At 40.1% G+C, this 25,110-nt stretch overlaps 1 long non-coding RNA gene across 1 annotated transcript in view; it reads right to left on the reverse strand.

The window, feature by feature from the left end:
- LOC307021844 overlaps nucleotides 1-19,592 on the reverse strand; it is a 135,607-nt gene extending 116,015 nt beyond the window's left edge. Inside the window, exons 1-2 of the long non-coding RNA XR_013803260.1 lie at nucleotides 19,449-19,592; nucleotides 18,626-18,700 (exon numbers count right to left, since the gene is read on the reverse strand). This is a non-coding gene — a long non-coding RNA (uncharacterized lncRNA). The remainder of the gene's footprint in view (nucleotides 1-18,625; nucleotides 18,701-19,448) is intronic.
- Nucleotides 19,593-25,110: the final 5,518 nt, after the last annotated feature.

Genomic DNA, 25,110 nt, shown 5'->3' on the forward strand with positions numbered 1-25,110 from the left:
ACCATATCTTCCCTTCTAAAAGGGTTAAATTAATAATCTTTTTTCTCAAAGTAATGATAAACCTGTGAGTTGGATGTAGAACAGTCAGAATCAATATAGATGTTTTTTATTTTAAAGAAAATTCCGATTGAACATAGTAAAAAACTGTAAATTGTAGTGTCCGTCCAAAAAAATTGTTTTACTTACAGTGAAAACTACCCTTGGATGATGGTAAGACTAAAAGCTTTAGAAATCCAAAATAAAACATATAATAAGTACCCTGTATCAATATTGATGCAAAACAAGTTACATTTGACATTTTTAGAGAGGTTTAGCAAAAAAACTCCACCTCTGAGGTGATTTGGGTGGAAATGGGGGTTTTACCGTTTCTCTGGAACCCATTGCTCAATTTTGGTGATTGACATCTCTTTCTGACAGTTAGAGCCAATATAATCAAAGGGGAATCTCCCCACACACACACATGGTAAAACAAAAAGATGGGGGCTTCGCGCACGCAGTTTTGCTCCAGAATGAAGTTGTCTGTAGCTCTGACTTCTGAAAACCGAAAAGCAGGTTTATTGCTCATGGATTATCAGAAATCATTAAAAGTGACACAGACACATTGGATTAACCTATGGATTAACTTCAGCATCGTTTTTATCGTTTTAATGCCATTGAAGACCACTTTTGACCAGACTACAACACAGGTGAGCCATGTTAGCAATTTTAGCTACCTAGCTCCATGATTTTTGATTTGTGTTCTTGTTATTATCTCTGAGAGTTCGTATAATTGAGTGATAATGAAGAGTATCCCTCGATTCTGTGTCTCGTCACGATGTGAAACGATGGTTTGAGATGCGCAGCAAAGATAAATAATAAGGTTTTGTGAGTGAATTTTGGTGCAGTCATCTGTTAGCATTTTTCGCTCGTTGCTAATTCAGAGGCTCAGCGTTAGCATTGTGGCGGTTTTTAATTTTTTTTTTTTTTAAATGATCAATTAGATGAGTTTCTTTCTGTTACATGGATACAACACATTCATAGTTTATTAAATGAACATGCCCTCAGACACTGTTTCCTGCAAGATGTTGCAGGAGGCCCCCGGTACCGGGGTCTCTCGGGCTTAATAGAAAAAAACGTACTTAAATATCTGCCACAACACAAGTAACCGGATCATAGTAACATTACGTACAGTCCGCGGCACTGTGAGTGCAGACATCGATGTGTCCCATTATCATTCATGTTAGGGATTCATTTTGTCTTACTCCTAGGAGTCTAACCTTTTCTGTGTGATGACGTTTACGACCAACCCTAAGTCTGTTATCTGTCTTAAGGAATGGGAAGTCTCAGCTATTGTTGACATTACCAGTTGTATGGCCTGACCTATCGGTCACAGAGGGTTTTAGGACTGTGAGAACACTGGCTTCTAAGCACCACAGACAAGTGATTCAGTATTTAAAGATGTTGGCGATATCTCCAGTGTTCCCAGGTGTTTACGCACCATCCCCCAATATGTGGATTAACTCTCTGCAAACTAGTTAAAAGGTCTATCGAGAGATAGGCTGGTCAGATTTGACATGGCAACCCACCAGGGCAGTCAGAATCTCTGGCTGTGTGACTTGTGATGTGAATTTCTCCGGCCGATACTTGTAATTAAACACCAGTGTTTGACATCAAAGCTCCAACTCTCCTCGTGTCTGTCTGAGTCCTGACTCTCCATTGCTGCAGAAGTTTCCCTTACAATTTATATCACATCATAATGTATAATTTCCTTATCTCAGTCAGCTTCTTGAGCCGTAGCTGGCCGTGCAACACTCACAGTGTCAAATACTGTATGCAGAAGTATTATTTTAAGCAACACATTAAGTTTACGAAACACCTGAGTCAAATGTAATTAAAGTCAGATCCACTTGTGTCTTAGACGGGGCAGTGATATCATAAACTTGTTAATGTACGCATTCAAACACTTTTTCTTTTACCAGCTGTATTCACTAGGGGTGTAACGTTTCACAAACATTTCGGTTCGGTACGTACCTCGGTTTTTAGGTCACGGTTTGGTTCGGTACATTTCGGTACAGCAGAAAAAATCATCACAAAACAAAATATATATATATTTTTTTTTTTATTATTATTAAACTGTGAATAATGTATTCACTCAAATAAATACAAAATATAATAAAATAAACATTAAGGTGCAGCATTTCGATGAACTGAAATAATCTGTTTTGAACTTCACTTTACTAGTACTCACAAAACATAAACTATTATTATTTTTTTTTTTATTATTGTTAAACTGTGAATATTCACTCAAATAAATACAAAATATCCTAAAATAAACATTAAGGTGCAGCATTTCGATGAACTGAAATAATCTGTATTTGAACTGTACTGTACTAGTACCTAAGCAGCCAGTTTGACATTATGACTTGCTTTTCATTGTATTTTCATGTTTTTTTATAGAAAAATTAACTTGTCCACATTGCTTGCCGAAAGGGCAGATCTGCTGGCACTAACAATGTCTCCTGCTGTGGAGAACACCCTCTCGCTAGGGACAGAGGTAGCAGACAGCCAGGTAGCGATTTGCTAACATGGCAACATAAGGATATTTGGCATTTGTAATAGCTTTAGCTCGGTCTGAACTTTTTGCGAGTGGTGGAGGCTTAAATGCTAGTGGGAGTTGGGTTTGCACTTCAATCTTTTTTCTTTTTGTACCGATGATATTCACGTTCGGGTGATGCCTTTTCAAATGAGTGTGCAAGTATTGCCAGCCGCGTAACCAATTTCGACAGTTCCTCAAATTACTGACTACATTTGAACGCATCCCTGTGACCAGCTCTCATACAGATGGAGCACTGAATTTCAGACTCCAGCTTACAGCTTCCTGCCTACGACCTGCCTAAAACCAGTATAGAGGAATGTTAAGCCCTCCCACTATTTTCCAAGAGGGCGTTGCCAGATTTTCAATTTCAGGTTTTAACCAGGAGATGGCGCTTCATTCACAAATACAGAAAGACAAGTTTCATGGACTTTCAGTTGTGTTTTGAAGAGCATTTGAACACATCAATATTTTAGATCAACTAAAGTATATCTAATCTTGTAATTCAATAATATATAGTCTTTATATATTAAATAATCATAATTATAATGTAAATGTTTACATTACACTTCTTTATTTGTTATACTCGTTTGCTTTAATATGCAGTATATTTTTTGTATATTTTTGTGTTTGCTTCCTCCTACTCCCTTTCGGACACATACTGTATGATGTATTATTATTATTGATATGAAGATATTATTAAGATAAGATAAGATGTTACTTTATTGATTGAACATTTTAGTTTAGAATGTGCTGTCCCACGGTAATTCAGAAGGCTCACAGGTCACACTCCGACCATTATTTAAAACAATAGGTGCTTTCACACCGTCTACAGTTTGATTTGTATAGAGGGAGCTCTGTCAGTTTTTGAATTACCCATTTGCTTTCGGGGAGCCCTATTTTTCAGAGCACATCCTGCTACTAAATATGTCACACGCACGCTCTGTTGACTTGCGCAGCAGCGCGGATGCAATCAATTGCTATAAAAACACTCTTCTACTAATACAGACGGTGTCACTATGCCGGCGGATGTGGCCGTTGTTGAAGCCTCTTCAGGCTCCGCATCGGCCGGCCTCTCCCTCGGTGTGGAGCTGTCAAACTCGACCCTAACGCCGCTTACAGCCGGCCAACTAAAAGTTGTTTTCCGTTCACGTTGTCATTTTTAGACTCCTTCGCTTCTTTGCTTGTGAATCCAAAAGCTGTGACGCTTGGCTGTTTTCGTTTTGCCATATTTTTTATTACAAAGCCAGAGTTAAAAAAAAATCAATATGAACATTTCAAATACCGCGCTGGCATCACCGCCATAACCATAGCAACGTAAGTAAGAATGCAGCGCCGCCACGTACAGATGGCAACACCCAGACATATTCACAAATATAAAACAAATATTCAGAAACTGTAATGAACAATAACTATTATTTATTTCAAGAACTGTTATTTACAGAAACTCAACATTTCTAATCTGTATGACACAAATATGCACGATTGTTTTGGGCTCCCCCTATTTATCGCAAAGTCAGCCTTCGGGGAGCTCCCTCCCTCTTCGGGGAAGCCAAGCTCCTCCTATCTCCCCCCCATTTCGAACAGTGTCTGTGGTTGAATGGCCAGCGATTAGGTGCGGCGCATTTATCATAGTTGATCAGAGCTAACTGCCTGCCGTCAGATTTCATTTAAAAAACAGATCTGATTTTAAGACTATTTCTGCGCTCATAAAGAATGATAAGAATATAATAATGCGTATTGAACTGGTTTCATTAATTAGTGAGTTTATTTAACACTAGAACCGCCAATCGGGTCAATTTGTGTGATGTGTGTTGTGTGTGTGCAATGTAACTTGTTTCAATAAAATATTAAAGTCTCCCAGTCCGTGACTTTTCCTGAAAGTGTGTTATGTAGCACCCTATGTTGTTAACAATTGCATTCTAATAGCGGGATTTGACGGGTTTAGGTAGGCCTATACAAAAACCTCTGGCGGTTCTAGTGTTAAGGTAATTAGGTACAGTAGAAGCCCTTTTTTTATCAGTAACGAATTTAGCAGTTGAACATAAAAGTCAACTAACTGAGGGTCACTTGCAATGACAGTGTTGTGTCTAACTGTAAGCTTCTCACTCAGAGTAACCTACAATTAATTTAGCTGCTGGAGAAGAAAGATCAAGGGGGGAGGGGGGGGAAGAGCTGTGGTTGATGGGCCATTAGTTGTGTAAATACACAGCTGAGAACTGCCGTTTCATTCAGACTGTTTAAAAAACGGTAACAACGGACAATTTTTCTTAGCGGATGCATGTCAATTTAAATCAATACATACAACTATTTTTTAAATCAATACATACAACTATTTTTTAAATCAATAAAAACATTTTCTAAATCCATAAAAGCATTTAAATTAATATTGGGAGTCATGTCGTTACTTTGTTGAGAATGTGGCCGTGTAATAAGCGGGATAATTTGCAGCGACTTGTTCCTTATGGGGAAAATAACACCCGTCATGTGTGTGTAGAGGTGTGTGTGGTTAAAACACTTTCATGAAGTGAAGGAATTTCCTTCTATAAAACAGCTGTGGGCAGCAGTGAGTGTCACGGACATGAATTCATAGATCAAGGCAGACTGGTGCACACACTCTCCTGTCCTGCCAGGCGACACGCCCCTTCTAAGCCGTGTCCCTCACTCACATCCCAAGCATCCCCAAAAAGTGTATTATGTTGTTACATCTCAGATGTTATGTTTCAGTTGTGCTCTGTCTATGTTCAGTGATGCAAACTTGTAACCTTTCGGCGAAATTCGCCATTTTGAATCCAAAATAAGTCGTTGTGTGATCCATGTAGATCTGCAATACAAATATTTTGGGGGTATGGGGGGGCTGGGACCCGGAGTAATCTGCGGCCGTGAGCTGTTATGTGCCATCATGGCACGCATGGTGTTCTTTTTTTATATATTATATAATGAAGTACGAGCTGTGTGCTCGAGTCTTCCTGCCTGTCGGCTCTGCTCATGGATGTATAATAAGGCTCTGCTGCTCGGAGATGATGGTCGAGCTTCAGCAGCTACATTACCTACGGGTGCGTTCGTTAATATTAACTGTGCGTCCGGAGTCACTGTGGCACAGACTGGACCGCTGGTGAACAGCTGTTAGAACGGGCCGTTCAGGTGTTCAGAGCAGAGCTCCCTGTCGGAGCGGCAGAGCGTGATGTGAACTGAAAAGTTTTTCTGTGGCAATATTATTTAAGGAATCGTTGAGTCAGCTAGCATACATTGTCACTATCTGCTAACGTTAGCTTTAGCCTTCTATTTCTAATAGTTTTTTTCATAGGCTATAAACAGAGGTGGTATAAGTATATATATATTGTACTTGAGTAAAAGTAGAAGTACTCAGATATTGTACTTGAGTAAAAGTAGAAGTACTCAGGTCTTGTACTTGAGTAAAAGTAGAAGTACTCAGATCTTGTACTTGAGTAAAAGTAGAAGCAAACAGATCTTGTACTAGAGTAAAAGTAGAAGCACTCAGGTCTTGTACTTGAGTAAAAGTAGAAGCACACAGATCTTTTACTAGAGTAAAAGTAGAAGTACTCAGGTCTTGTACTTGAGTAAAAGTAGAAGTACTCAGATCTTGTACTTGAGTAAAAGTAATAGTCCCAGAGTGTAGGAATACTCTGTTACAGTAAAAGTCCTGCATTCAAAATGTTCCTCAAGTAAAAGTAGAAAAGTATTCTCATCAAAATATAGTGAAAGTAGCGACAGTAAAAGTAGTCATTGTGCAGATTGGTCCATTTCAGAATAATATATATGATATGTTTTATAATGATTGATCATGAAAGTGTTCTCAAAGCTGGTAAAGGTGCAGCTAGTTTGAATGACTTTGTATACTGCAGGGTAGCTTGTGGATTTACTCCAGGTGGAACTACAGGACTGTCTCAGAAAATTAGAATATTGTGATAAAGTTCTTTATTTTCTGTAATGCAATTAAAAAAACAAAAATGTCATACATTCTGGATTCATTACAAATCAACTGAAATATTGCAAGCCTTTTATTATTTTAATATTGCTGATTATGGCATACAGCTTAAGAAAACTCAAAAATCCTATCTCAAAAAATTAGAATAGTTCCTCAGACCAAGTAAAAAAAAAAGATTTATAACAGCAAAACACAATCAAACATTTGAAAATGTCCATTAATGCACTCAGTACTTGGTTGGGAATCCTTTTGCACGGATTACTGCATCAATGCGGCGTGGCATGGAGGCAATCAGCCTGTGGCATTGCTGAGGTGTTATGGATGCCCAGGATGCTTCAATAGCGGCCTTTAGCTCATTAGCATTGTTGGGTCTGGTGTCTTTCAGCTTCTTCTTCACAATACCCCACATATTCTCTATGGGGTTCAGGTCAGGGGAATTTGCAGGCCAATCGAGGACAGTAATGCCATGGTCAGTACACCAGTTACTGGTGGTTTTGGCACTGTGGGCAGGTGCCAGATCATGCTGGAAAATGAATTCCTCATCTCCATAGAGCTTTTCAGCAGACGGAAGCATGTAGTGCTCTAAAATCTCTTGGTACACAGCTGCATTTACTCTGGGCTTGATGAAACACAGTGGACCAACACCAGCAGCTGACATGGCTCCCCAAACCATCGCTGACTGTGGGAACTTCACACTGGATTTCAAGCAACTTGGATTTTGCTCCTCTCCAGCCTTTCTCCAGACTCTGGCGCCTTGACTTCCAAATGAAATACAAAACTTGCTTTCGTCTGAAAAGAGGACTTTGGACCACTGTGCAACTGTCCAGTGCTTCTTTTCCTTAGCCCAAGTCAGACGCCTCTTCCGTTGTCTTGAGTTCAGAAGTGGCTTGACCATGGGAATACGGCTATTGTAGCCCATTTCCCGGACACGTCTGTGAACAGTGACTTTTGATACCTGGACTCCAGCTTCAGTCCACTGTCTTTGAAGCTCCCCCAAATTCTGGAAGCGACTCTTCTTCACAATGCTGTTAAGGCTGCGGTCATCTCTCTTGGTTGTGCAGCGTTTCCTGCCACATTTCCCCCTTCCAACAGACTTTTTGTGGATGTGCTTTGAAACTGCACTCTGTGAACAGCTTGCTCTTTGAGACATTTCTTTTTGTGTCTTACCCTCCTGATGGAGGGTGTCAATGACGGTCCTCTGGACAGCAGTCAGATCAGCAGTCTTCCCCATACTTGTGATTTAGTTTACTGAACCAAGCTGAGTGTTTTTCAAGGCTCAGGAAACCCTTGCAGGTGTTTCGAGTTAATTAGACGATTCAAGTGATTCGTTGAACACCCTACTAGTATACTTTTTCATGATATTCTAATATTTAGAGATAGGATATTTGAGTTTTCTTAAGCTGTATGCCATAATCAGCAATATTAAAATAATAAAAGGCTTGCAATATTTCAGTTGATTTGTAATGAATCCAGAATGTATGACATTTTTGTTTTTTTAATTGCATTACAGAAAATAAAGAACTTTATCACAATATTCTAATTTTCTGAGACAGTCCTGTAAAGTCAGAATTAACACTTGATTATATTTCACATCATTCATCCACATCTGTAAAGTAACTAAAGGTATTACATACATGGAGTGGGGGAAAAGTACAGCATGTACCCCTGAACTGTAGTGGAGTAGAAGAACAAAGTAGCAAAACATTGAAATACTTAAATAAAGTACAAGTATCTCAAAATTGTGCCCAAGTATAGTACTTGTTGAGTTTATGAACTTAGTTACTTTACACCATGTGGCTATAAAGATAGAAAGACTTAAGCCTTGCACAGAGGCATGAAAATACATTTTCAAAATGCTCAACAGTGCTGCCAAAATTATAAACTGACTGCTACACAATTTAAAATAAATGCTTTTATATATTTCTATTAGATGTGACTCTTTGGCGTTTCTGTTATTATTAACACTGCTGCTTTAGTTGTTCTGACTGCTAAAATCCTCTGTTATTCCGTGGGGTGGGGGAGCTGGGGGCTCGGATCCTTGTCACCTTTTTCATACCTGATGAGTTTGCATCCCTGTATGTTAAAAAGCCTCAGTCACCTTAATTCATGTAATAAAAACATCTCAGGTCAGTAACACTCAAAGCTAAATGTGCAATACCATGTTCAGCTATGTTACTATTTATAATGTTATTGTTGTTACATCAGAAGATGTACATATCGAAATGATTTCTTAACTTACAGTAGGCTATTTTTTACAATGTGTGTTGGAAGGATTTATTAAATTACTATGAATATTGTCATTGTTGAAGGCTTTTAGAGAAGGGTGAACTATAAGCCTGAATTACATAACATTTTATACATAAAAACATTAAAAGCCACAATAAATGAATCACAATTATTCTAGTTATTTTTACCTCCCGTATTGCTTTTACCTAACCCACCAGCTTTTATGGTGTTGTTACGTCACTAACTGTAATCTTGTCACATACAGTCTATGGTCACTCAGAGTAACATCCAGTTAATTTAGCTGCTGGAGAAGAAAGATCAGGGGGGGAGGGGGGGGAGAGAGCTGTGGTTGATGGGCCATTAGTTGTGTAAATACACAGCTGAGAGCTACCGTTTCATTCAGACTGTTTAAAAAACGGTAACAACGGACTATTTTTCTTAGCGGATGCATGTCAATTTAAATCAATACATACAACTATTTTTTAAATCAATAAAAACATTTTCTAAATCTATAAAAGTATTTCAATTAATACTGGGAGTCATGTCGTTACTTTGTTGAGAATGTGGCCGTGTAATAAGCGGGATAATTTGCAGCGACTTGTTCCTTATGGGGAAAAATAGTACCCATCATGCAGATCAGGATCCCTCCGCCACGCTTTGGGATCCTGATCGACCGACAAGGCTCCATTAAAATATAAATATTTTTTGTGAATTACTGAGTTTAGGCACGTTAATAACGTTTTAATGAAGTTGAATACAGTATATTCATATGTGTCAGTGATTTCATGTCAATTCGGCGAACATAAACATAAATGATCGTGGTGAAGATGATGATTAAATTAGGATTAAAAATCGAGAGCCGGGCTGCATTTCCTCCTGTTCGTTTTTTTCGACTAAACAACATTATTTTGTTAAATAACAACATGGTGATGTTTTGTAAATGATTACATGTCTCTTATTTAGCACAGAGTATGATATCCGTGACATATGGATCTTAACAAAGTTCCGCTGTACATCCAGCGTACTGTATCTGACTTTATTTCACATGGGCTCCAGTGTGGAACTCCACTGCACCCCCTGGTGGATCAATGATCCATTGCAGCTGGCTTCATTATAATTACATTTATCTATCACGGGGGCGGTCTCAAGTCAAACTGGAGGTTTTCCCTTGAGCGAGGGCAGATCACGTACCAATCACGGCCCTCGCGTTTCAAACTGTCTGAAATGAATCGCTACATCTGTAGTATGCCTCTCATCCAATTAAATGACTTGCTCGCTCTATGACACGTTGAACCGAATGTGAGCAAATTACTCTGAATGCTGCGACGCAGCACCGGATATTACTTCCAAAAAGTTGTTCACGTTCTCAATTTTTTACATTTAACGTTATATTCGTTTGGTACACTTCGGTACACATGTGTACCGAACCGAAGGGCCCGTACCGAATAATTTTGGTACGGGTACGTGTACCGTTACACCCCTAGTATTAACCTTGTTTAAGTCATGGATGTTTAAAGTTTAACGTCTTCATATTTGTCTAATATTATCAGACGTGGGAGTAAGTCTTACATGTGCAAGTCATGAGCAAGTCTCAAGTCTTGACCTACAAGTATCAAGCAAGTCCCAAGTCACTGTGGTGAGAGTCAAGCAAGTCAAGTCAAGTCATTGCTCAGGTCAAGCAAGTCAAGTCAAGTCTAATTCTGATGAATAAGCCCAGTTTCCACATTTAAATCAGTTAAAAGACAGTGGTTATTAAAAAGGATTCAACCCACACTATGATCGTCATTACATACACAGTTAATCATTTGAAATCTAATTTAGACCGATGCAATCATATTAGATTCATATTAACCCTAGAACTGCAGACAATATAGCTAGGACTCAATCAAAAACTAAACCTAATATAATATGTTTTAGGTCCACTTTTATTCTCCATATATATCAACAGTGTAGGTGAAAATGTGAATGAAGCTACTTTACATTTCTATGCGGACGACACCGTTATGTACTGTAGAGGTCCCTCCATTAAGGAGGCTGGTGTTGAATTACAGGCTGTTTTTAACATTATTCAGACTCAGCTTCCTGAGCTTAAGCTTCTTTTAAATGTTGATAAAACCAAGGTATTGCTATTTTCAAAAGCTAAAAAGACACCAGAGCCTGTTTTAGATATTGTTACTATGCAAGGACAAGTACTTGAAGTGGTTACCTGTTAAAAATACCTAGGTATCTGGCTTGATGATTGTCTTACTTTTAAACTTCATGTCAATAACCTGCTTAAAAACATGAGGGTTAGACTAGGTTTCTTTTTTAGAAACAAGTCCTGTTTCTCACTTGAGGCCAGGAAAAGGCTAATCACTGTGACCTTTTTACCTGTGCTGGACTATGGTGATTTGTTGTATATGAACGCACCAGGATTTCGGTAATTACTGGTTTTTAGCTGGTCAAATTTAATAAAAACCGAAAAATTCAAAACCTGCCAGTCAAAATGTCCGATGCTCCGATCGATTGGCCACCGATCATTATCGGCCGATATTCACTCTTAATAGTGTGATCTGTGCTCTCTATGAAGGCTGATCAGGAGAGCTGGATCTGATCGATATGGACATAAACGCGAGTGAAGTGTAACCGGACGCGAGAGAGAGATCAGATAAGCTGCTGCATAATCACCTGAAGCCCGCCCACTGTTTAGCGCGCTGCATGAAAAACTGACGGGCTGTCAGGAGAGAGAGGGAGGGAGAGAGGAAAAGAGAGGATCCGTTTCTCCCGTGTTATTATTCAAAGTTAATGTAAACTTTTAAATAATGTACTTCATCTACCACAAGTAGTTTCTTTGAATAGAGGCTTACTCATGGAGAGTAAACATGCTCTGGTGTTGCCTTCTCTGCAACAATCTCTCGAACCGATCCCATCTGTTGCCTTCACTGCAACATTCTCCCGAGTCCACTTCCAGGGCCAAACCCTGTCCCTTTTGAACCCATAGCCCCTCCCACCAGGCTTACCGTCAACAGGTGACACAATTAACTCAAAACCACATTGTCAACATAAAAATCCGACCCAAACATAAACAGGTTAACTACCTCTTAACACAATCATTCCCCATAATTAGCAAACGCAAAATAAATAATAAATTGCATGGTTAATTTCACGGAAGAGAGCAGGAAATGTTTGGTGTGTGTGTGGTGTGTGTCGGCTGTCAGTGGCGGAGTCAGTCACTCTGTGATCTGCTCCGTCACATAGTTATGAAACAATAAGAGAATAAATGAAAGACAGTTATGAAATACTATATGACAGTAAAACAAGAATACAGTTTGAAAGGGGAATGATTTGCAGTGTTGGGTGTAACAGGTTACAAAAGTAACGGAGTTACAGTAATGTAACGCATTACTAATGACATTTGGGTAATATACTACTCGTTACAATTCTCGGTAATGCAGTTACAACACATTTTAACCCGAAATTAAATGGCGTTTTGTTTTTTAAGAATTCACTAACATCGCAAGACATTCCGACACCAGAGAAAAATTGTGCGGGTAGATTAGTAAACCTGGTGTTCAACCCTTCGGGCTCATCAAGGTGTGTGTGTGTGTGTGTGTGTGTGTGTGTGTGTGTGTGTGTGTGTGTGTGTGTGTGTGTGTGTGTGTGTGTGTGTGTGTGTGTGTGTGTGTGTGTGTGTGTGTGTGTGTGTGTGTGTGTGTGTGTGTGTGTGTGTGTGTGTGTGTGTGTGTGTGTGTGTGTGTGTGTGTGTGTGTGTGTGTGTGTGTGTGTGTGTGTGTGTGTGTGTGTGTGTGTGTGTGTGTGTGTGTGTGCGCGCAGGCGTTAGTTTTAAAGACCCCTCCATAGAGCTCAGTTTATAACTCGAACCCTGCCCAAGCCGTGTAATAAAAGTTGTTAGTAGCCTTAATGGCCTACACAGTTGTTATGCTATAACACATTGCCCTTCACTGGATGTACAATGAGCTGCACTAAACTACATTTTAACATTTAAAATACCTAGCCGTTCTTTTGCGGTTATTTTTGTTAAAGTAACTCAAAAGTAATATAGCATTTGTGTAACTCATTACATTTCAGACAGTAATATTGTAATGTAACTTATTACTTAAAAAATACAGTAATAAGTCATATGTACTGTATTACATTTTGGAAGTAACTTGCCAAACACTGGTGATTTGTAATATATCCATAAAGAAAAATAAAATCTGCTTATAGTTCTGTTCCATATGGGCGTCCGTTGAGATGTATCCATAGATCTCTTAATTTTGCTCTCAAAGTGCACCAGATTGATGCATTTAACTTTAATATTTAAAAATGTCTTCCTGGGGGAGCATGCCCCCGGACCACCCTAGAGGATAGGAGGTCCGCCCAAGACTTATAAAAAATAGCACTTTACCCTTGCTTACAACTATGTGCCGTGAGCTAATTATCGAGCCTTCATTGTAAGAGTCGCGGGTACACTATGTATGTGTGTATTCCACTGTAGTGCCCAGTACATTAATGGGAAACCCTAAATGTTTGAGCACCCTCTGAAACATCAAGCTACCCCACAGCACCCCCAAAATAAAATCTCTGGAGCCGCCAATGGTTTATGGAAACGACCTCTAGTTTATTAGAGTTAATCCCTGTCAAGTTACGTTTGTACATGTTCAATACATTTGTAACACTGTCCAGCCCTTATTTAGCGGCTGTAGAAATAATATATTTTTTTATTTGATTGTGTTTTTTTAAATTCATCTCTTTGTACTACAAAGATAATCAGATTATGAATGAACAGTATCATAATCAGAATACCTTTATTGACAGTATGAAGTTAATCAACATTAAAATATGTTATTTAGTGGGAATGCTGATAACAGCATTCCAACTATATGTTATTCTACGGACGAAAAGTTTATTATTCCGCCGGAATTTTGGCCCTCTTCTCCTCCTGCATTGAAAATCGCAGAAACTCTGTTCAAACATCAAAACGTTCAGCTCAGTCGGGAATCGATGGCTATTACTTTTCTCATTCATAACTTTCATAATTCCAGAGATACATCCCATAATTCATCACATTTTTAACATTGAAGTCAATGGAGAAACTCTTCAGATTTGAAACATCTTCAAAATATTCATGCGACTTCAACTGCTAACTCTTCCTTCATACTGTCACTCAGAAACCTCATTCCAACTTTAAAATGTTACACATCTTTCTGACATTAATCGTGTAAAACAACTTTTAAATCTGATTCTTACTTTTAGAGATATTAAACATTGTTCAGACTTTGTTAAAGAGGTTTTCTTCAGATTTTAACATTAACTAGAGAATGCAATTCCTGAAGAAATTGCTAGTGGGAATGCTTTATGCTGAAAATCTGACGCTAAACTGCTACTTTGAAATGTAATGTGTAAGAAAAAAAGTGAATAATTTAGATTGAAATGATACATGAACACTGGGGGCTTGAATGTGTGATGAGAGAAGAAAATAAAGTGAAAAGGCTTGGAAAAGCAGCAGAATATTTGAAACGCAAACTTTTGAACTAACTTGATGGCGAATGATCTGTCGCCATGGCAACGGCATTTGATGACACCCCATAATACGCTTAGACGCGTTGATGGCTGCATTGTTACCAAACCTGTGAAGTTTTGGGCTGTTAGGAGTATTTTAACTGAAGTCATGAGAAAACCGTGTTTCAAGGCGAGCATTGTGTTGCCATGGCAACAGCATTTGAAGAAATCTTAAAACTGTCCCATAGATGTCTTCATGGCTGGACTGTTAGCACACTTGTGAAGTTTGAGCACTTTTTGAACATTTGCATAGGAGTTATAGCGACATCATGTTTTATGGCGAGGGATGCGTTTCCATGGAAACGGCATATGGTGAGATCTCAGAATTGGCGTAGAGCTGTTGAGGCATGGACCGGTGATATACAAGTGAAGATTGGGGGACGATTGGACCGTGTCGATGGGACTTACAGCCACATCGTGTTTCATGGCGAGTGGTCCGTCGCCATGGCAACGGCATTTGATGACACCCCATACTACGCTTAGATGCGTTGATGGCTGCATCGTTACCAAACCTGTGAAGTTCTTGGCTGTTTGGAGTATTTTCACTGAAAATATGAGAAAACCGTGTTTCAAGGCAAGCATTGTGTTGCCATGGCAACGGCATTTGAAGAAATCTCAAAACTGTCACGTAGATGTCTTCACGGCTGGACTGTTTGCACACTGCTATCTGAAGTCTGCTGCTCTGAGCATGTCAGTTTTGGAACGATGACATCATCGTGTTCCATTACACAGGTGTTTATCGTTGAGCGAACGAGCTCTGTAGAGATCAAAGGCTTCATTGTTCTGAATGAGAGATAAACCTCTTACATGTGAACGTTTTGTGGAAGAACCGTAACAGATATCTGTGAAATTTCAAAACGTGAAGCATGTCAAGGAAGTTGAGTATCTAAAATCTAATTGTTGTGTAGTTTCGGGTTAATAATGTGGCCTTTTTGGCAGTTTAACTAAAGGTGTGCGGCTGCTACCGTGAGGAAATATCTGCCTGAAATTACAATGGGGTTTAATGGAGGAATGTTGAACGTTTTTGTCACTTCATGCCCTCAAAAAGCATTTTGTTTAATTATTTTTGCTTAATTATTTGTCATTTTTCAAGCTACGAGATGTTTTCCTACGTTTATCATTATAAATTATGTCTCAGGAATGTAGGGTTTGGGAATTATGGCAGTTTAAAAAAAAATATGAATGTGAATTTCAAGCTGTCCTCCACTCTAGCTGTGACATCACACACTCTAGTTAATGTTAAAATGTGAAGAAAACTTCTAAAACAAGGTCTGAACAATGTTTAATATCTCTAAAAGTAAGAATCAGATTTAAAAGTTGTTTTACACGAATAATGTCAGAAAGATGTGTAACATTTTAAAGTTGGACCGAGGTGTCTGAGTGAAAGTATGAATGAACAGTTAGCAGTTGAATTGCATGAAGATTTGTTGAAGTCTGAAGATTTTCGACATTGACTTCAATGTTAAAAATTTGATGTATTATAGGATGTATCTCTGGAATTATGAAAGTTATGAATGAGAAAAGTAATAGCCATCGATTCCCGACAGAGCTGAACGTTTTGATGTTTGAACGGAGTTTCTGCAATGCCAAATGCGGGAGGAGAAGAGGGCCAAAATACCGGCGGAATAATAAACTTTTCTTCCGTAGAATAACAGTTAGTTGGAATGCTGTTAACAGCATTCCCACTAAACTAGAGTGCGTGATGTCACAGCTAGAGGGTAGAAAATCTTGAGATTTGCCTTCATATTTTATTTTAAAACTGCCATAATTCCCAAACCCTACGTTCCTGAGACATAACTTTTCATGAAAAAGGTAGGAAAACATGTCGTAGCTTGGAAAATGACAAATAATTAAGCAAAAATAATTAAACAAAATGCCTCTTGAGGGCATGAAGTGACAAAAACATTCAACATTCCTCCATTAAAGCACATTGTAATTTCAGGCTGATATTTCCTCATGGTAGCAGCCGCACACCTTTAGTTAAACTGCCAAAAAGGCCACATTATGAACCCGAAAGTACACAAAAATTACACTTCAGATACTCAACTTCCTTTGCATGCTTCACGTTTTGAAATTTCTCAGATATCTGTTACGGTTCTTCCACAAAACGTTCACATGTAAGACGTTTATCCCTCATTCAGAACAATGGAAACCTGTGATCTCTGCACACCTCGTTAGCTCAAAATATAAACACCTGTGTAATGGAACACGATGATGTCATCACTCCAAATGACATGCCAGTGTGAGAAAAAGTTTTTAGAGAGTACTTGTCCATGGACAAGTGAGTTTGGCAATTTACTTGTCCGAATACATTTTTCACTTGTCCAGAATGGACACAAATTGGGGCGACTGGAATCTTCTTCTTCTCCATCGTATTTTACATTTTCCCACGGTTTTACGACACCGCTAACGTAAGTGAGCGGTGAGATTTTACTGCATCACACATAGGGTTGGGTATCGTTTGGATTTGAACGATTCCGGTTCTGCTTTTCGATTCCAGTCATTTTCGGTTCTCGATTCCGGTTCTTTGAGAGGGTAAAAATAAGTCCCATGAAAAACTGGGAGAAAAATATATTTATGAAAACATTAAGTCAAATCTGTATTCCTATGTACAAATCACTTCATACTGTTTAATCTATTACGGTTATTGAATAGAATTATATGAAAATAATCTCTGCATTGTTTATTTAGTTTTAAGTGGTGCAGTTTGAGAATGTACAATTGGCCCAGTCTCCTCTGATGTTACACTGCACAGACAGAGTCCAACCACACATGTTCAACGCATAGGCCTTATAATAATAATAATAATAATAATAATATATTATATTTATAGCCTATAGGCCTAGCGCTTTTCTACAACTCAAAGACGCTTGCACGCTTACACATGTCCTGCAATACACATGCTGCAGCTGCCCAGCTGCTCACTGTTTGTAAAAGTAAATAAATAGTATTTTCATTTCAATAATGTACTTTCTATACCCTGCTTCATAAACAATACTGACATCCCTGTGCTCCTCCGAGTCTGGGGGTCCGGGGATGTGAGGAAAGCGCTAGGACACAGGGAGGCTGCTACACTTCATAAATGAAATGGCAGTCAATATTAACAACACAGGAGCTAAAACGCTTAATAACCTTCATTACGCGTTAAAGAAAGAACATAAGAAAGTTTGACAAAGATGAGGCTGTTAAACGGGCATCAGATCCGCTGTGTGTAGAAAGAGAGAGAGAGAGAGACGCTGAGCCGCACCGTGCAGCGATCAGCTGATACGGAGCATAGAGAGAGAGAGCTGCGGTCCGCGGGGCTCGGCCTCCTGTCCTCACAACTCTTATCAATCCCGGGACCGGACAATTGTTATTTCTTGTTCCTACTCGGAACCGAGTTTTGCTTCCCAACTCTGCCACTGTGCTACACTTCCCGCCCCGCCCCCGTCTACTGTACAGAAAGCGGCGAGATGCATTTCCTTAGGAATCGACAAGCAGAACCGAAACTAACATTTCTAAACGAACAATGGTGGACACGTACAATTTGCGAATGAGTTCTGCCTTTTGTAAACTGAATTTATCAATAATTTTTCAATAAATCAGGGCGAAAAACGTCACTTGTCCGCCGGACAAGTCAATTGAAAGATCTACTTGTCCGATATTGTAAATAACACGTCCCGGACGGTGGGACGTGTACTTTTTCGCACACTGCCTCAGAGCAGCAGACTTCAGATAGAAGTATGCTAACAGTCCAGCCGTTAAGACATCGACGGGACAGTTTTGAGATTTCTTCAAATGCCGTTGCCATGGTAACACAATGCTCGCCTTGAAACAGAGTTTTCTCATAACTTCAGTGAAAATACTCCAAACAACCCATGTCCATATGTTTATTTGTGGGTAGTAGATTTAAACTATAGGGCTATCAGGGCCCTGCCTGTACCTGTTCACTCTGCCATCGCGTGAAGGGTCTGCTAACAAGCGACCAACAGAAAGGTTAATGTTAATGTTGTTACATATTCTGAAAGCCAAGACTTTGTTTACTTAAAATTAAACAAAACACCCGAACCCCGAAAAACAATTTTTTTATGCAAATCCACGTTAACTTTGAAATGAGCCGTTGCGACTTCCGACTGATTTTGATAGAACGGGTCACATATGTAAAGACAAATGGTAGCAATTCTCACAATGTAAAATAACAATTGCCTTAAATACATTGCAATGTGAAAGCTGACAAAAAAATCATGTTGCTTGGTAAATCGAAATGTAACTTTTTGCAGGGATGGAACACAGTTGTTACTTTATTTAAACCATAACGTTTCTCGATTTTTTGTACAGTATGAAAGGGGTCTTTGTACCTTTCACTCCATGCTGAAGTTCACTGCTTCTAGGAATATAGGTCTGTCTCTCGTGTTCAGCATCCTCTGGTCTGTCTGCATCACACGCAAGGGTAAAAGACAAACATCTTTAACAAATGTAATGCAATGAATGTTTAATTGTCACAGAAGCACACATAACGTCATATCTAATATTTAAACAAATCATATCCTTGTCCCTAAAGCATTGACTACGCTATTGCCGTTAAATGCAGGCATTAAGTTACATGTTCACGTTCTGCTGCCACAATAAGTCGGTTTCTCCAGTGTAATGATAATAAAATCCTTAGTAAGTATTGGTAATAATATTAATAAAAACAACAAGGTTTGGGTTTGTTTGTTTAATATGATGAACGTTAACCAGTAAGCTTCAATAATTAACTCCAGATCAAAAAACCATATTGCAATATCTACGTTAACGTTATTTCTAGAACCTACTGGAAATGTGAGATTCATATTTTTAAAATACACAGATCTTATAGTGAGGTTAATCTCATACAGTACGCTTGTCTTCAACACTACTGTGACGCTAGCTGTCTGCATCGTCGAGCATAGCTAATTTAATTTAACAATGGATAGTTACCTAATTAGCAAACTAACTATCTAATGTATGAGGATTACCTTATATTACCAACCTCACACAGAAGCCTTTTGTTCTACAGTATAATTCTTCTTAATGTTTTACACTTCTCTATTATGTACTTCTCTATTATAACTTGGATGGTACGGATAGCATCATTAGCACAGATGTAGCTTAGCTGAATAAAAACACCAGTAAAAAATAAAGTGCTTGAATTTTACTTACCGAAGGAACTGCATTCATGGACGTTCTGTTTTAACCGCAGAGCCATAAGATAAGTCCGATATTTCAATGAAGAATACTCCACCAGGCATCAACACAACAAACACCACGAGTTCAAGTTGTGTTCTCCGGATCAGCGAAGCAGCTGAGCCCCTGTAGCACCCTTGAGCTAACAGAGCTAGCAGAGCGACCACTAGCAGTTTGGTACTTCCGTTTCATTACAATGACATCCGTTGCAGCAAGAATCCACCACCTCACACTAGTGCATCTCCATCTCGATACGTTGCCATGATACATTAACGATAGATTTGAAACACCAGGCTATGTGATGCGATACGATTCACCCTTGTTGCGATACAGTCCGATACGATTTGATTCAACATTATGCGATTCGTATGGGCTCAGAACGGTCTCATAATACACAAATGCACACAGAAGGATTCACACTTGTATTTCATGATCCACAAAATGATTCACACTTGTATTTCCGGATCCACACTTGTGTTTTTCAATGCACACACAAATGTCTTCCGTTTCATATATGTAAATAAAATCCAAATACAGAAAAAAGTTTTACATATGTATTTTTGATCCTCACATATTTGTTTTCCATTTAAAACCTCTGAACCTGCAAACACAAACCACTTTCTGTGCACGGATCGCTGTGCATTCGTGTGTGGGTTTTTTGAGACTCCCCTGACGGTCAGCCGATTCGTACTTGTAATTTTTTCTATCTATAGCCAATCAGATGTCTCCTTCATTCTAAGCCAATCACATGAGCGCTCCCCCACGAGGGTATGATTTATTGCGCTCATGACACTTCATATACGCATTTTGCGCAGTCCGGTCAGCTTGCTAAACAGAGGGCGGAGCTTCAGGTGATCATGCAGAGCTGCGTGTCTCCATCAGACTCAGCAGCTGATCTGATCTCTCTCGCGTCCGGTTATACTCCATTCGCATTTATGTCCATATTGATCAGATCCAGCTCTCCTGATCGGCCTTTATAGAGAGCACCGATCAAACTATTAAGAGTAAATATTGGCTGATAATGACCGGCGGGGCTCCCCCCGTTGACAGTTCACTAGCACTGGCTTCGTAGTGCACTGATCGATTAGGCTAACCTGTAGCTGCTCCCTCCACACTCACAACAACTTCACACAGACATAAATAAAGCAGCTGTATTCGTCATTCAGGAAACACACATTTAAAACGGTTTTGCCTGCCGTTTTTGTGTACACAAGCATTCATCAATGGTTCGGAAAGTGGCGCTGTACCTTAATAATATAAAAGATTGTATTTGCGTGCATTTCCTGTTCGGAAAGTGACAATGTACTGAGAGTGGAGGTGTCCTGAGATTAGCGCCTGCAGGCAGGCCCCATGTACCTGTCAGCTCCGGACTGCGCAAAATGCGTACATGAAGCGCTACGTCATGAACGCAAGAAATCTACCCTCGTGTGGGCGCGCTCATGTGATTGGCTTAGAATTGAGGAGACATCTGATTGGCTATAGATAGAAAAAATGAGAAGTACGAATCGGCTGACCGTCAGGGGAGTCTCAAAAAACCCACACACGAATGCACAGCGATCCATGCACAGAAAGCGGTTTGTGTTTGCAGGTGCAGCGGTTTTAAACGGAAAACAAATATGTGTGGATCAAAAATACATATGTAAAACTTTTTTCTGTATTTGGATTTTATTTACATGTATATGAAACGGAACACATTTGTGTGTTCATTGAAAAACACAAGTGTGGATCCGGAAATACAAGTGTGAATCCTTTTGCGGATCATGAAATACAAGTGTGAATCCTTCTGTGTGCATGTGTGTATTATGAGACTGTTCTGAGCCCATAGATTCGGAGCGATACGATTCAACAGGATGCAAAATAATGATACTTCAATATAGTACGACAGAGGATTTTTGTTGTATTCCTTATATGCAGCAAATCATACATTAACAAAAAGTGCTTTACATATTTGTTTCTCTCTACTAGTACTGCACATCCCATCATGCTGTTTATTTTTTTACCTTTTTTACCTTAAAAAACTCTCCAGAGTACAGTACAATTGTATAACACCTCACAGTTAAACAATTTAAGGATGCATTGCCCATGATTAACAATGTCCACATAACAACTACCATAGTGCAATGCCCATACAACTGCCAGTCTGATGTGCTCAACACTCATCCATAGGCTAACTTACCAGTGAGCAGAAAGCACTGGTTTCTATATGAACAATAAAGAATACAAATAACCTTTCACAAACAGCTCTATCATAACTGCTTACAGTAAGGAAGACATTTAAACTATTATTGGTCACAGGCTGCTATAAACTAAACACCACTCTCTCTGACAGAACACCTCACTGAGTGATTTAACTCATATGTCTAACTTTCAGGTTTTTCTTTTCAGCCGCAGACCCCATGTCGCCTCTTTATGTGCGTCGCTAAGTTCCTCGTACTACTTGTGTACTTTAAAGCAGCACGGCATCGTTAACAATTTGCGAGCGATTTTTCAAGTTGACCGCCTTTCTTGAACAATCCAAACTGTTGCCAAACGTTTGATTTGTAGGTATTTTTCGATGCGCTGTGTTTCTCTTTCTCCTTTACTTCCGTGTGTGTTAACTGAGACTCTCTGCCTCCGTAGTGGTGAAGCAAATATCAAAGATCGTCTCTGCTGAGCGTCGACAAGGTGAGGGGATTTTATATATATATTTTTTTTACCGATGCAAAGACGCTACCATCGATGAATTGCGAGTTCAACCCAAACTGTAGCCGATGTGCACTCTTTCAACCGGTGCACTCGCATCTTGAACGTTTATGCCGGTGCACCGATGAGAATCGGTGAATCTTAACATCTCTACTTCACACACATCCCCTACTGAGAACCTTTCAGTAAACATTTTTCAGGAATGTGTGTGTGTAAGGTTTTCAGTAGTCAATGTGAGAGTATTTCAGTAGTATGTGTGTGAGGTTAATTTTCAGTTGCGTGTGTGAGGTGTAATTTTCAGTTGTATAAGCGAGGTGTTCACTAGTGAATGTGAGAGTATTTCAATAGTGTGTGTGTGAGGTTTAATTTTCAGTTATGTGTGTGTGAAGTGTTCACTAGTGAAGGTGAGAGTATTTCAGTATAGTGTGTGTGCAAGGCCTGATGTGTTCAGTAGTGTGTGTGTGAGGTTAGTTAGAATTTTGGCTACAGCCCTTCATACATGGATGTATAATAACAACTGGACACAGCGTCGGAGGCGGAGTTTCGTTCTTTCCTACAGCATGGCACAGACGCCACTGGAACGAGCAGCAGCTCCCGCACCACACGCATCACTCGGAACGAATAATGGCCGGGTGTAGTGATGTTACGTATTGCGCCGAGGCTTCGGAGCGTGTGTCGAGTAATCCCCGAAGCTCTTTGTGAAGCATGTATCGAGGCTGTTATCGTTTTGGGCAAGTGACGTCACCGATGACAAACGAAGCCTAGCTGCCTGTCGTGACTGCTTCAGGAAGCGATTCAGATCGGTTGAACCGTTGAACCACAACGCTCATAATACCCATGGATGTATAATAAGAACCATATTACCCCTCTGTACCCGGACCCGGTGACACGATGGAATTAAGAAGGCTCAGACCCTCACTCATATAGAGGTCGGAACATGTCATAAGTGTAGCCTGGTCATATAAGAGAGAACAGGACACAGCATACATTTTAAGGGTCTTTATTCCCCGACTGCACTCTGGTTGAGAACAGCATTAACACTCTAGTAATGAGTGTAATAATTAGGATACAAGTTGTAAATGGTCCTTTCTGTCTCACAACAATATCAACTGATAAACAATGATCAGTAAACAGCATAGATAGCCTAAACAATAAACAACGGTAATAGCCTCTCCAGCTGAGGATAACAGTCACAAAAGTGCATCAGTATTACCACTTCAGAACAGTACATGCATTAACTAACAATTAATACAGTCATCATCATCGTTGGTCACTCGTAGTCGAGTATGACTGTCCTCCTTCTTGGTCCTTGTGGGTCTTCAGGTGGGCATAGAGGCCGATTCTGGACCCGATTATCCTTGTGCAGTGTGGACATGGGAATGGAGTGGTTGAGGGTTTGGGTTGGACCTGTTTGGTGGTTGCTCTCTCCTTCCTGAGTCTGCGCTTGTCTTGTGCAGCATGGCAGAGGTCATCATTATATAGTGCAGCACCCTCACAGACAAGGTTTCTCCAGGTCGCCCTGTCTGTTGCCATGTCTTCCCAAGCTTTTAGGTCTATGTGGCACTTCTTTAGGTTTGTTTTTATGTTATCTTTGTACCTCTTCTTTTGGCCTCCAGGGGCCCGTTTCCCTTTAGCAAGTTGGGAATAAAGGACTTGTTTTGGGAGGCGAGAGTCAGGCATGCGGATAACATGGCCAGTCCATCTGAGCTGGTTTTGGGCAATGGTGGCAGTGATGGTGGGAATGTCAGCATCCTCTAGGACGCTGGTGTTAGTGCGCCGATCCTCCCAGCTAATCCTAAGGATTTTTCGGAGGGATCTCTGATGGTATGCCTCAAGTGCCTTTAAGTGCCTGCTGTATGTGGTCCAGGCTTCTGATCCATACAGAAGAGTGGGGAGCACCACAGCTTTATAGACCAAGATTTTGGTCTTTGCTTGGAGGTCACGGTTCTCAAAGACTCTCTTCCTTATCCTTGAGAAAGCCCCACTGGCACAGCTGAGGCGATGGTGTATTTCATCATCAATAACAGCTTTTGATGATAGGAGGCTGCCAAGGTATGGGAAGTGGTCCACATTTTCAGTCTGATGTTGTCAATGGAGATGTTTGGGGGTAGGACAGTCGCACTGCTGTTTGGTGGTGGTTGGTGGAGGATTTGAGTCTTTTTTATGTTGATGGCTAGACCAAGCTGTTTGTATGCTTTCGCAAAGGCTGATAGGATACCCTGTAGGTCCTCTTCCGAGAGGGCTACAAGGGCGTTGTCGTCCGCATACTGCAGCTCCATGATCGATATGGTGGTGGTTTGACCTTTAGCCCTGAAACGGTTGATGTTGAGGAGTTGGCCGTCAGTTCTGTACATGATGTTGACTCCCTGGGGCAGATGCTTGCTTGTGAGATGTAGGATAGCAGCAACAAAGATGGAGAATAGTGTTGGAGCGATGACAGATCCCTGTTTGACTCCTGTGTCGACCCGGAAGGGTTCAGTTTCGTCTCCACTGCCACTGAGTACCGTGGCTGACATATTGTCATGCAGCAGTCTCAGTACCCGGACGTATTTTTCTGGGCAGCCAATCTTTGCCAGTACCAGCCAGAGGGCCTGACGGCTCACTGAGTCGAAAGCTTTGGTGAGGTCGATGAAGGCCATGTATAATGGTTGATTTTGTTCTCTGCATTTTTCTTGCAGTTGGCGAGTAGTGAAAATCATGTCTGTAGTGCCTCTGTTTGGGCGAAATCCACTCTGAGACTCAGGAAGGATGCTTTCTGACAGGGGGGTGAGTCGGTTGGCCAACACCCGAGCTAGGGCTTTCCCTATCGTGGACAAGAGAGAAATGCCACGGTAATTTCCGCAGTCTGCCCTGTCTCCCTTCTTAAATATGGAGACAATTAAGGCATCCCTAAGCTGAGCAGGGATTTCCTCTTCTTCCCAGATTTTGAGAAGCAGGGCATGGATGTGCTTAAGAA

The sequence above is a fragment of the Notothenia rossii genome, assembly GCF_949606895.1.
Source record: "Notothenia rossii genome assembly, chromosome: 1".
NCBI classification, from domain to species: Eukaryota; Metazoa; Chordata; class Actinopteri; order Perciformes; family Nototheniidae; genus Notothenia; species Notothenia rossii.